The 11504-nt window shown below is 42.7% G+C and overlaps 1 protein-coding gene across 1 annotated transcript in view; it reads right to left on the minus strand.

Annotated features, from left to right (window-relative positions):
- Positions 1 to 3765: 3765 nt before the first annotated feature.
- LOC142065248 (C-type lectin domain family 2 member B-like) overlaps positions 3766 to 11504 on the minus strand; it is a 31962-nt gene continuing 24223 nt past the window's right edge. Inside the window, exon 6 of the transcript XR_012663322.1 lies at positions 3766 to 3829. The gene's annotated coding sequence lies outside the window, so the exon portion shown is untranslated. The remainder of the gene's footprint in view (positions 3830 to 11504) is intronic.

Consider the following 11504-nt stretch of genomic DNA (forward strand, 5'->3'; position numbering starts at 1 on the left):
CTAAACCAAATCAGTGCAACCTATAAGTAGCCGTACACTTAGGGCTGAAACAGATTACTTTTTCTTCTGTGCTACTTTTTTTTTATCATTCCTTGCTTTTCCACACACAATGTCCATACAACATTGGGCACACCTATTAACACCCTGCTTCACACTTACTTTCTTTTCCCAGGTCCACTGCTGCAGTCCACTGTTAGCAGATGTTATGGGCTGGACTAATTCCAGTGTGGTATTAACCCCTTTTGTAATTTCTTATGATTCTCCTTGCATGCTGGATCCCTATGGCTGATTCTGCCCAAGTCATGTTTGACCTCACTGCTCAGTCTGATTCACTTTTTCTTGCACAAGCTAGATTCTTCTATGTCAAGCGTGGGCCTTTTCTTTAGTTTAACCACCCCTTCAATGCAAGTATCACCAATTAGGGGCCTTATAATTCACATTATTATAATAATCTGTTCTGAGTCTAATGTGATAGTGATTTTCTCTGTTCTATTCTTGACCATATCTCTGGCTTTTTATGTTTTTACAATGGCTTCAAAAACTAAAGCTTCTCTCTGTTTTTCAGCTGGTTCTCTATTGCAGAGCTCTTTTTTTCAATGGGGCAGGTGGTAATGGACAGCCATACTCCTTCAGACTCTTCCCAGCACAACTGCTAGAATTACTTGTCTTGGGTGGATCCCAATGTTGTCTAAGTTCTGCTTAAGATCCCTTCCCTGCTTTACAGCTGTGTTTAATGTCCTGGGCCTAGGCCACACACAACTGTTCAAATGCAGCAGCCTGGTCACAATTTGGGGCTTGTCTGCCTCTAATGTTTAGAAGACTGTGGGCAGAGGCTGACACCTTTTTCCATGCCAAAGTCTTACATTTGGCTTGTGCTAATATGTATAATACAACACAATGTATCCACTTGCAATGATCATTGTTTTATATAAATTCTTCCATCAGTCCACCCAGAAGCTGTAGCATAGTCTCAAGAGCAATTCTCTTGATCAGTCATGGTTAAACAAGTATTAGCATCTAACTTAAGAAGCCATTTAATATACTTGGTTTTTTTTTTGTTTAAAGAATCTGCTGTTGAGGCCAAGACTTTTAACTGTTCCAGGATAGGATGAGCAATAATAATTGTTTCTTCCCTAACAACTCAGTTTGACAGTGGTAGTGTACTTCTCCTTCTTTTCCTTCTTCTTGTCCATATCTGCTTTTTACAGTACCCAGGTAGTGATGGGTGGTACAGGATGCACTTTGAACAGTGGCAGCACTTCAGCATCAGGAGCATGTGGACTTTTAGCCTTATGTTTCTCTGTGGCGGGGTCACTGTCTTGATCAAACAATTAACCTCTATCCCCTAAGCTGGAATCATCACGAGAGGGTTCTTTGGCAAGAGCTGTGTCATCTCGCGCTGCACACAGCATTACTTTACAGGTTCAGTTCCTTCTAGAGTTTTACTTTCTCAGTGTTTTAACTCAGCAGACCACTAGCATCCTAGCTTATGCGAACAGCATCCTGGCTTGTATCAGGAATAGTGTGGCCAGCAGGGAAGTGATCGTGCCCCTGTACTTGGCACTGGTGAGACCACACCTTGAATATTGTGTTCCGTTTTGGGCCCCTCACTACAGGAAGGACATTGAGTTGCTGGGGCATGTTCAGAGAAGGGCAACAAAGCTGGTGAAGTGTGTGGAGAGCAGGTCTTACGAGGAGCGGTTGAGGGAACCGGGGTTGTTTAGTCTGGAGAAGAGGAGGCTGAGGGGAGACCTTATGGCTCTCTACAACTACCTGAGAGGAGTTGTAGTGAGGTGGGTGTTGGTCTCTTCTCCCAGGCCACTAGTGACAGAACAAGAGGAAACAGCTTCCAGCTGCATCAGGGGAGGTTTAGATTGGCTGTTAGGAAAAACATCTTTACTGAAAGAGTGGTCAGGCATTGGAACAGGCTGCCCAGAGAGGTGGTGGAGTCACCATCCCCAGAGGTGTTCAAAAAAAGTGTAGATGTGGCACTTCAGGGCACAGTTTAGGAGGCATGGTGGTGTTTGGTTGACGGTTGGACTTGATGATCCTAGAGGTCTTTCTCAACCGTAATGCTTCTATGATTCTATTTCAGAATTTAATTTCTTGCCTTTAGTGTTGAAGGCTGGATTTCCTGACCTGGCCTCTGTGTCACTGACCACATTGCCCCTGTGCTGTCTCACTTCATGTCTTCACAGGAAACTTTTGGTGTTAAGCCTTTAAAGTTTGTAAGCTCTTGGTCAGTATCTGTGTCATGCAAATTGGGCTCTGAGGGCTCGAGCAACCCCCTGTTCCCCAACTCCCACAGTTCTTATAAAATGGAGCTGGCCAGGAACACACGTTAGCTGCATTCCTGGTCTTCTGTGATCACTGGAGGCTGCCATCCACAGACAGGCTTTTACACAAAAGCTGCTCACAGTTTTTGTTACACTCAGCGTCTTATTACAGTCAAAAAGGAATGGCACACTTTATATACAAAGCCAAGAAGTCATTGTTTGGCTAGCTGAAGTTATAACAGTCTAATCAGAACATAACAAACAACTTAATAGTCCAATTACAGTAAAACTGTACAGTTAAAATTATCAGAAAAAACCTCATTAATATTACATCAAAATTGCTGACTTATACTTCCTAGTAGAATTTTGTACAACATTGTAATGCCCTGCGAGTCTTATGTCTCTGGGACCTGTCTTCCATGACAAGAATAGGGAGAGGGGTTGCCACTGGCTGATGTCCACCAAGACGTTTCTCAGGAGAGGAATGTTGTTGGAGGAGATAATTTTTTTCTTCCTCATTGTTGGCTCAATCTGGAGTTATGTTTCTTTGGTTGCTAACATAGTCTTAGTTGCTCTTTCCTCACTGGTCCCAACTAAAGTTTGACTATGTTTGTTCAACTGTCTTAGTTAAAGATATACAATAGCCTCTGTGGCCTCAGTCTATGGGGTTAATATTTGTTACTAAATAACAGCATAGGTCAGCTTCACCTTTACCATATGTGGTATTCACAGAGCTAACTAAAACCAAGTTATGCAATCGTTCTCTGGCTGCTAGACAACTGCTGTCACAGCTAAAACAAGCTGAAATCATCTCAGGCTAAGAGAAATGCAGACAGATCCTGCATGGATGGATCAAAGCCTCTCACTTTTCCTAGCAATGTGAAAATCATATTTACTGGGCTAAAGAGCTGCCTTGTGGTTCTTTTCCATGTTGTCTCACAGTGTTTCTGCAGAACAATGAATAGGCCTTTCCTGTGGATGTAATCTTATTATTGTATGGATGTCAACTGAAAGTGGTTCATCCAAAGATGCATGGAGAATTGTAATCCAAATGCTCGCACTTGCTATTTCTACATCATGTGCTTTAACCTCCTCAATGCCATTCAGGTTTTCCCGTGAAATACAAATTAATCAGTATTTTTAAGTGTAGTGTCAACTGACTGGTATACTTGCAAAGTGAAAAAAGTAGTTGTATCAGGATATCTAGCCAAGCCTGGAGAGCTTAGCAGCTTCTTTCCTTTCACTGCTGGGCTAATTTTGCTGGAGCCCAGCAGGCACACAGATGTACAATGAAATGTGCTAAATAAACTTGCTGTAGCTAGAAGGAAATATTATAGAATTATAGAATTGTTAAGGTTGGAAAAGACCCTTAAGATCACCAAATCCAACTGTTAACCTATCACTGCCAAGTCCACCACTACACCATACCCACAAGCACCACATCTACCCTTCTTTTAAATACCTCCAGGGATGGAGACTCCACCACCTCTCTGGGCAGCCTGTTCCAATGCCTGACAACCCTTTTGGTGAAGAAGTTTTTCCTAATGTCCAACCTAAACTTCCCCGGCACAGCTTGAAGCCATTTCCTCTCATCCTATTGCTTGTTACTAGGGAGAAGAGACCGACCCCCACCTCGCTACAACCTCCTTTCAGGTAGTTGTAGAGAGCGATAAGGTCTCCCCTCAGCCTCCTCTTCTCCAGACTAAACAACCCCAATTGCCTCAGCTGCTCCTCATAAGACTTGTTCTCTAGACCCTTCACCAACTTTGTTGCCCTTCTCTGGACATGCTCCAGCACCTTGATGTCCTTCTTGTGGCGATGGTCCCAAAACTGCACACAGTACTTGAGGTGTGGCCTCACCAGTGCCGAGTACAGGGGCACGATCACCTCCCTGCTCCTGCTGGCCACACTATTCCTGATGCAAGCCAGGATGCTATTGACCTTCTTGGCCGCCTGACCACACTGCCAGCTCATGTTCAAGTGGATGTCAACCAACACCCTCTTTGGTTGCCTTTCAACAAAAAATTTCATGTAGCTAATGAAATACTACTGTTAAAGGTGCAAAATAAACAAGCTAAATAACAAATAAATCAAAGATTATCACGTTGGGGTATGGTTTTTTCCTATTATAGACTTTTAATCACATTATGTACACAGCATTTCAAACAGAAATGCAACCAGTTTGCCTGTGCACAGTAAACCAGAAGAATATGAAACAGCTTTCCCATACACATCAGATAATTGAGATCCCTCTGACCACTAGATTTTTATGCTGAAACTACAAAGCCAGGCTAAGGAGTCCTGATTCTTCAGGGCTTTAGTATTGTGAGCTGCTCTTCCCTGTGAAACACCATGTACTTTCTCCCTAGTCATCAATTTCTAGCCCCAGAAGCCTTGCAGTCAGCCCTCTAGTTCATACTAAACTGTTAGTCTGTTAGTTTGTTCCTCTGCAAAGTTTTACATGATGTTTTTGTAGGCAGTTAGCCTTGTGTAGAAAACCAATCAAGATCCACATTTCACTGCTGAAACTTCTCCAGGGGCTGAGTTCAGCCTCTCCTCCCTGTTCTGTGCCATCCCAGGTGGTACATTGTATTTCCACTGACTTTGACTCCCTGCAGCTGAGAACTGGGCCACTACCTCACATTGCATGTAGTAAGGCCACGCATTATATTCCTCTTCTTCAAGGTGTTTTGGTCACCATTTATATTCTGGGGTTTAAGCTGTTTCAGTTTTTTAGACAAAAAAAATATTTAAAATATATACAGCATGTTATGAAAAATGCAATGAATTTCTTCTAAACCTTATAAAAGAGGACTCCTTGATGGATTCTTAGATAGTCCTTATAAAAATTTTGATAAAGGCTAAAGCACAATGTCCAGTTCCCACAGAATTACTCAGGTGAAAGCTGGGAAGAAATCCCTTAGCTTCCCAGGATGAGCAAGCACTGGTGCTCTACAGAGCTGTAACGGAAAGAATTAGCTTTTGAATCCTGGAATTATACATTCAACAAAAATTCATTCATATGTGTGTTTCTGCCTCCTGGGGAAAAATGTAAAGATGTTGCGTACTTGTAGTTGTAAAGAAATAACGCTAGAGAGCACTAGAAGTTTTGAGGAAGGAAGTGCCTGCTGTACTCACATTTGTTCCCTAAACTGGGCTGAAAAATGCATAGTAAGTAAGTAAGGTCTGGAGAGCCCTTTTGGGGCTGGTCTGATGTTGACCAAATGCCTCTGTGCTCCTTTGAACTTCTGGAGAAATAAAAAAATATCATAAAACCATGACAAAAATTGGGGAAGAAGTCTCTAGTCCAACCTCACTCAGGGCAGCTCTCTTGTCCCTGTGGGTTTTAGCCAAGGACAGTGATCACATGGCCTCTCTGGGCACCTGTTCCAGTGCTGCACCACTCTCATGAAGGAAGAAATTGTTCCTTCTGCAGCACTGCAACTTGTGCCCATTCCTGTTTTGCCCATCTGAGAAGAGTCTGGCTCCAACTTCTGTATACCCCACTCTCCATTAACTGGTGGACAGTGGCCAACTAGACCCTCTTCCCCTTAATCTTCCCTCTCTAAGGCTGCCTGGACCCTGATTCTGGCACCCCCTTAGTGGCTCACCACTGGGTTTGCAACAGATAGTCACCATCTCTCTTGAAATAGGATGCTGAAAAGGAGACACAGTACTCCAGCTGTGGCTTCATGATTATGTTGAACAAAGTGAAAAAAGCATGTGATAGCTATTCTCTTTCTTGCCAGTGCAGCCCTTCCTTATGCAGGCATCTTTCTTTGCCATGGGGCCACACTGCTTATTTATTGCTCAGCATGTTTTACTGCATGGAATATGGTGCTTGTTTTCTGTGTTCAGATATCCAGTTACAAGCCTTTTTGTGTTCCAGTGTTTGTTCTAGTCGTAATAGCTATTATATATATGTATTATATATGTATATATACTTTTATACTCTCTCTAAGAGATTTTAAACTCTAATAGCCCATTTCCTGATTTGCTGGTGCAGAACCATCCTATTACAATGAGATCTCAGTCAGATCTCATCTCAGTTCCAGGTCTCTGCTCTAACAATTTCAGCACATCCAGAGATACTTGCGGAGGGGGGAAATGCTCACCTGCCCTATTTTTTAATTTATATTGCAAGCTGATACTCTCTTTGTAACTGATGGAGAGAGAGGCAGCTCCAGGGGGCTCCTTATCTCAGACACCAAGTTAGAATGTGGTAAATTTCCTCCTAGACTGCCTAGGTGCTTTCACTTAACTCCAGGAGGCAGCATGACAGTTAATCTAACCAAGGCTTAACTCAGATCACTAGACTTAGGTGAGATGCTCCCATACAGGCTTGCTCATTGCTGCGGTCTGGGGAAGGTTAGCATATATACCACTGACACAGTACCTGTATTGTGATTCAACAATGCTGTTACTGCTTATAGATACATTTGTCCCTATCGTCTGCAGATACTGGGAATATTAACTTAAATGTAGCTCAGCGGCAAACCTAAAATGTTTGCAAACATTTTCTGGAAGAACATCTTCTGGAAGAATGGTAAGACGTGTGATCTAGCCACCTTTTGTTCATTCAGTGCAACAATTTATAGGCAATCAGGCTTTTACAACAGCTTTGCTTCCAATTTCATAGGCAGAAAGAAAATTACTGCCAAAAAGTACTGTCACAGTAAATAAATACATTAGTAGCCAAGGAATGTCTAACTCTACATATAAGTGCACTTACAGAAAGAGCTCTGGAATACATGGAAAGAAGGAAGCTCATGTATCTGGATTCAGGTCTTAAAATCTGTGAAGCAACAACCTGCAAATACATGATGCATTGATAATCACCCTGGCCTGCTGAAAAGGGTGCTGGGCAGAAGGACAGGAGTGCTGAGCAGTCTTCCAGCCTCTGCCACTGGCCTACTTGATGAGCTTGGGCCAGCCTTTTACTTTTTGCCCTTCCAACTGCATCCTGGGAATAGTGACATGCATTTCTTTGCGAAGTGCTCTCAGACCCACAGGTCAAAATTCTACCCAAAAGGTAACACTTGCTCATACATGGGGTAAGACACAGGAGGTCTACTCAGCCTGAAGAAAGGCAGGCTATGTCAGTACAGATGAATACAGCACATTATGGAAGGCCTAAAAAAATAGACTTCAACCTGTAAGTCCATGTGGTGCAGTGCTGCACTGTGCTGTAAGGACATATCCAGCATGCTGTTTTAGAGTGTATTTGCATTGAACTAGGACATGCTCGCTCAACCACAGTGCTGCAGTCATGCCAGAGGATTCTGCAACTGTACCAGCACCTTTGCTATGTCTCATCTTGCAGATGCATCCGCTGTTGTCCAAAACACTAGATGCTGTTGTGTAGATGTACAGTCTGCAGAGAGATACACCACTTTTTCCCCACCAGTCATTCTCCAAGTCACAGATATGCAGGTTCCAGAAGACCAGAACATACCTTATAACATCATCAAGTACCTGTACCTACTGGGAATTGGTCCCAGCAGGCTCATTGCTTCAATCCTTTGAAAAAACCTAACTCAGTGTGTGAAAGTGCAGGAAAGGAGAGAAGGCAATACGGCAGTGTGCTGGAAGGGGTGTTCACTAGCTCCTTCCTGACATGCCATCACCAAACTACTAAGGAGATGGAGCACATTCTTCCACCCACATATTCACCCCACCACTGCTTAGCATTGAAAAATACATCCAAGGGAATACATGGCACTCAGAATAAATGATCTCCACTGCAACATCTTTGGGAACTAACCTGAAATTCAAAAAGAGTTGACATGCCACAGAAAAACCCCCAAACCTTTCACAGGGAAGAAACCCATCTCACAGACTTCTAACCCTGTTTGCTTCCCACCTACTCCAAGTCCCACCTTGAAAATATTTAGCTTGCAATCTGCAGGCACTGCTGGTTCACTGAGCTGTATTTTTTCTTTTTTTTTTTTTTTTAATTTTCTTGGTAAATTCATGGGTTTGCTCTGTTTAGATTACATCTTTTTTGCTGCAGTGTGGGATAACAATACACAGACTTTCATTTATGGCAGGAAGTGTCTTTGGTTGTAGCCCTAGCTCTGATCATGCCTTCTGGGTGCTGCTTTTGCACTGCATTGTACATGCAGGCTCTGCTGTGACACAGTGTTTAGAATTGAAACCCAAACTGGAGATGCACTCATGGGATTCACTCAATTTAGGCTGGAAGTCTCTGTGTTGCAGCTCAGCCTTCAGGAAGTTTCCACTTCCTGAAATGGACCTTTCCAGGTCCATTTTATTGTCAGAGCAGAAGTTCAAGTTCTTCAAAACATGCACCACAAGGCAGCTGGAGCCCTGGGCTGAGCTGCCTGTTCTGTCGCAGAGGGTGCTGAATTCTGCTTTGCAGCCCACGTTGCTGTTTTCAGTCTGCTTTTGCCTTTGCACGCAACAAAGGACATGCTGCCACATCCACAGGAGTGGCAGGATCTGAAGTTGTTATCACAGTTAGTCTGTACATGACTGGAAATGGTAACTGTGCTAACACCAGAACATTACTAAGCGGCATTACTCGTGCATGATGGTTAGAAGTGGAGAATATGTCTATGTGCAATCAGTAGCACATGTCAAGGTGGGGAAGAGTGTGAGTTTGTAGTCATTTGCCTATCTCAACAGAGCCACTGAAGCTCCAGGCTGCCAAACTCTAAATGATGTGCAGAGGAATCCTAGACAGCCACCCCACCATCTTTCCCTGAGGCAGCACATGCTGCAAGGAAGTCTGAACTGCCAGATATCTCTGTGCTCTGGCAAACAGTCTGAAAACTCAAGGCCACCAAATCACTCCTCCCCTGCTCCCCGACATGTGGCTGACTAATGTACAGCAAGCCCTGTAGTTTTACTGGCCTCATCAGCATTCGTGTTCTGTAAAGCTAAGCATATTAATTGGGTGGCTGGTAGAAAAGAAGAGGGTGAAGCAAGGCTTTATCTGGTGAAGTCAAAAGACATGAGGTGATGGTGGGTCCTGGGGAAAGGCCACATGGATACACAACCCAGCTTACAACTGTGACCTAGGCCTGTGAAGAAGCATTTTGATATTTGAGCAACTATTTTCCCCAGGAGTAACAAACCAAGACGACCATGACAACTGAATGATTAGATGTGAAAAGATGACAATGGCGGAATGTCTAGGCTGAACAGGCTCTGCTTCTGAAGCATTTATTCTGCAAAATGCACCAGTAGACAGCAGTGTGTTGTCAGATGCAAAAAGTGTGTTCAGATTCTGGAGATATTCATATGATAAAAATGCAGCTGTCTAAACAAAGCAGAAGAATTCTGTTTCACAGAATTTACAAGAAATATCAACAATTTCTTTTTAGACACATGGTATATAGTGAAAGAGTCTTGCTTTATTAAATTTAACATTAGCCTGTTATCTTGTCTGCAATGTTCTGTTAGATAACCTACAAGAAGAGGGTTATGGAGAAGCCAGAGGCAGTCTCTTCTCAAAGGGGCACAGTGAAAGTACAAGAAGCAACAGGTACAAGTTGCAGCCCAGAGACTGTGACCAGGCAGAAGGAAAAAATTTTTTCCATCATGAGAGTGGTGCAGCACTGCAACAGATGCCCAGGGAGGCCATGGGATCTCTGTTGATATTTCTAAAACCTGCCTGGACAAAGCCCTGAGCAACCTGATCTAGTTGTGGAATTAGCCCTGCTTTGAGCACGGGTTGGACTTGAGGCATTCAAGGTCCCTTCCTCCCCAAATGACTCCATGATCCTGCGATATGCAGGCTGGCAATGCTGCTTAGCCCTGGAGCGAATGAGCACACTTGTTGATCTGTGTGGAACTGCCAACCCCAGGCACATGGGCAGGAAAGAGGGGTTTTTCTATCATCTTTATGAGCAATGAGACTTTGCTAACAGATATATCTCTTGGTTCTATGTCCTTTTCCTACAACAGCCTGGATTTTTTCTTCTGAAAGTGCTATTGGCACTGACAGGTCAGACCCACATCTGGATACTCATAAATAAAATTAGAATTTAAGATGAAAGCAAATAAAATAATGAAAATACTTACAGAGCTAAAAGTATTAACCCTAAAGAAACTACTTCTCAAATGAAAATTCTGTAGCAGTGCAATATCCTTTCTAAAAATAAGAAAAAAATCATAGTTTTCCAGTAGGATAGAAAGAATTAAAGAAAAATGGTTTGCAAAGACTTCTACTCACCTATTCCTTCTAGAAAGTAAGATCCACCTTCCTTTTTCATTATCAGCACTAACAGCGAGCACAGCATGTAGACTTCAAATCCAAAATGAGAACCGCTTATGGCTGTTTTGTAAGTTTGCTCTGGAAAATAACTCTGTGCATTTGCCTTTTTCTTCAGGCAAGTGAAAATCTGGTAGGTCACAGAGGATGTAATTGCCTGGTCTGCACTGTGCATTTATGATGTTACTTTTGTGTATGAAAATGTGTTTTTCAGAGGAGAGGAGAGGAGAGAGAGACATGTTCCCTTAAAATAGAAACACTGGTTTTTTCCACTGGGTCAGAAAGACCCGCGCGCTTACATCAACTGACTATACATGATTACATCTTGATGGTTTTGAATCATTTAGGAGGGAGTGATGTGAGAAAAGACTGCTTAGGTGTATGTGCAGTGATGGGGAGACTGAGAATTCAGGCAACCTATCTGGCCTTCTAGCTCTTCTTTATGGACTAAAGTTTAAAAAAATCCCAAATAAGGAAAGTGGGGTTTGGTTTGTGGTTGGTTTTTTCTTTGTTGGTGGTTTGTTTTTGTTTTTGGTTTTTTTTCCCGTTTCAGAGCCTAAATAACCTGCTGTAGAGGATATTGAGAAGTTCAGGGGGAAGCAATGGAAACTGATTCAATCAGAGGATAAATGCTTTGTTTCATATTAGGACCAGTCATTTGGTACGTAGGTTGCCATGAAACAAACTGTGTCAGTATCCAGTTAACAGTATCCACATCTGCGTACTGATCACTTTGTGGCTGATGGAGCAACAATGATTTAGATATGTTGTATAGAAATTGTACCTGAGTGGCAAGTCTGAGTAATCTGTTCCATGACTATCAAAGGTTCATTTTTTTCCCTAAACCTTTTTGTTTCTGCACTTACCACCGTTACCAACATTGAAAGTAGGAAGGGAAAAGATCAGTAACATAAGATCACAAAAACAAACTTCTTAAATTTAATCTACAGTGTTGTACGTCCCATTGAATGTAACAGAAAAGGCGAATA

The sequence above is a fragment of the Phalacrocorax aristotelis genome, chromosome 1 (genome assembly GCF_949628215.1).
Source record: "Phalacrocorax aristotelis chromosome 1, bGulAri2.1, whole genome shotgun sequence".
Taxonomy (NCBI): Eukaryota; Metazoa; Chordata; class Aves; order Suliformes; family Phalacrocoracidae; genus Phalacrocorax; species Phalacrocorax aristotelis.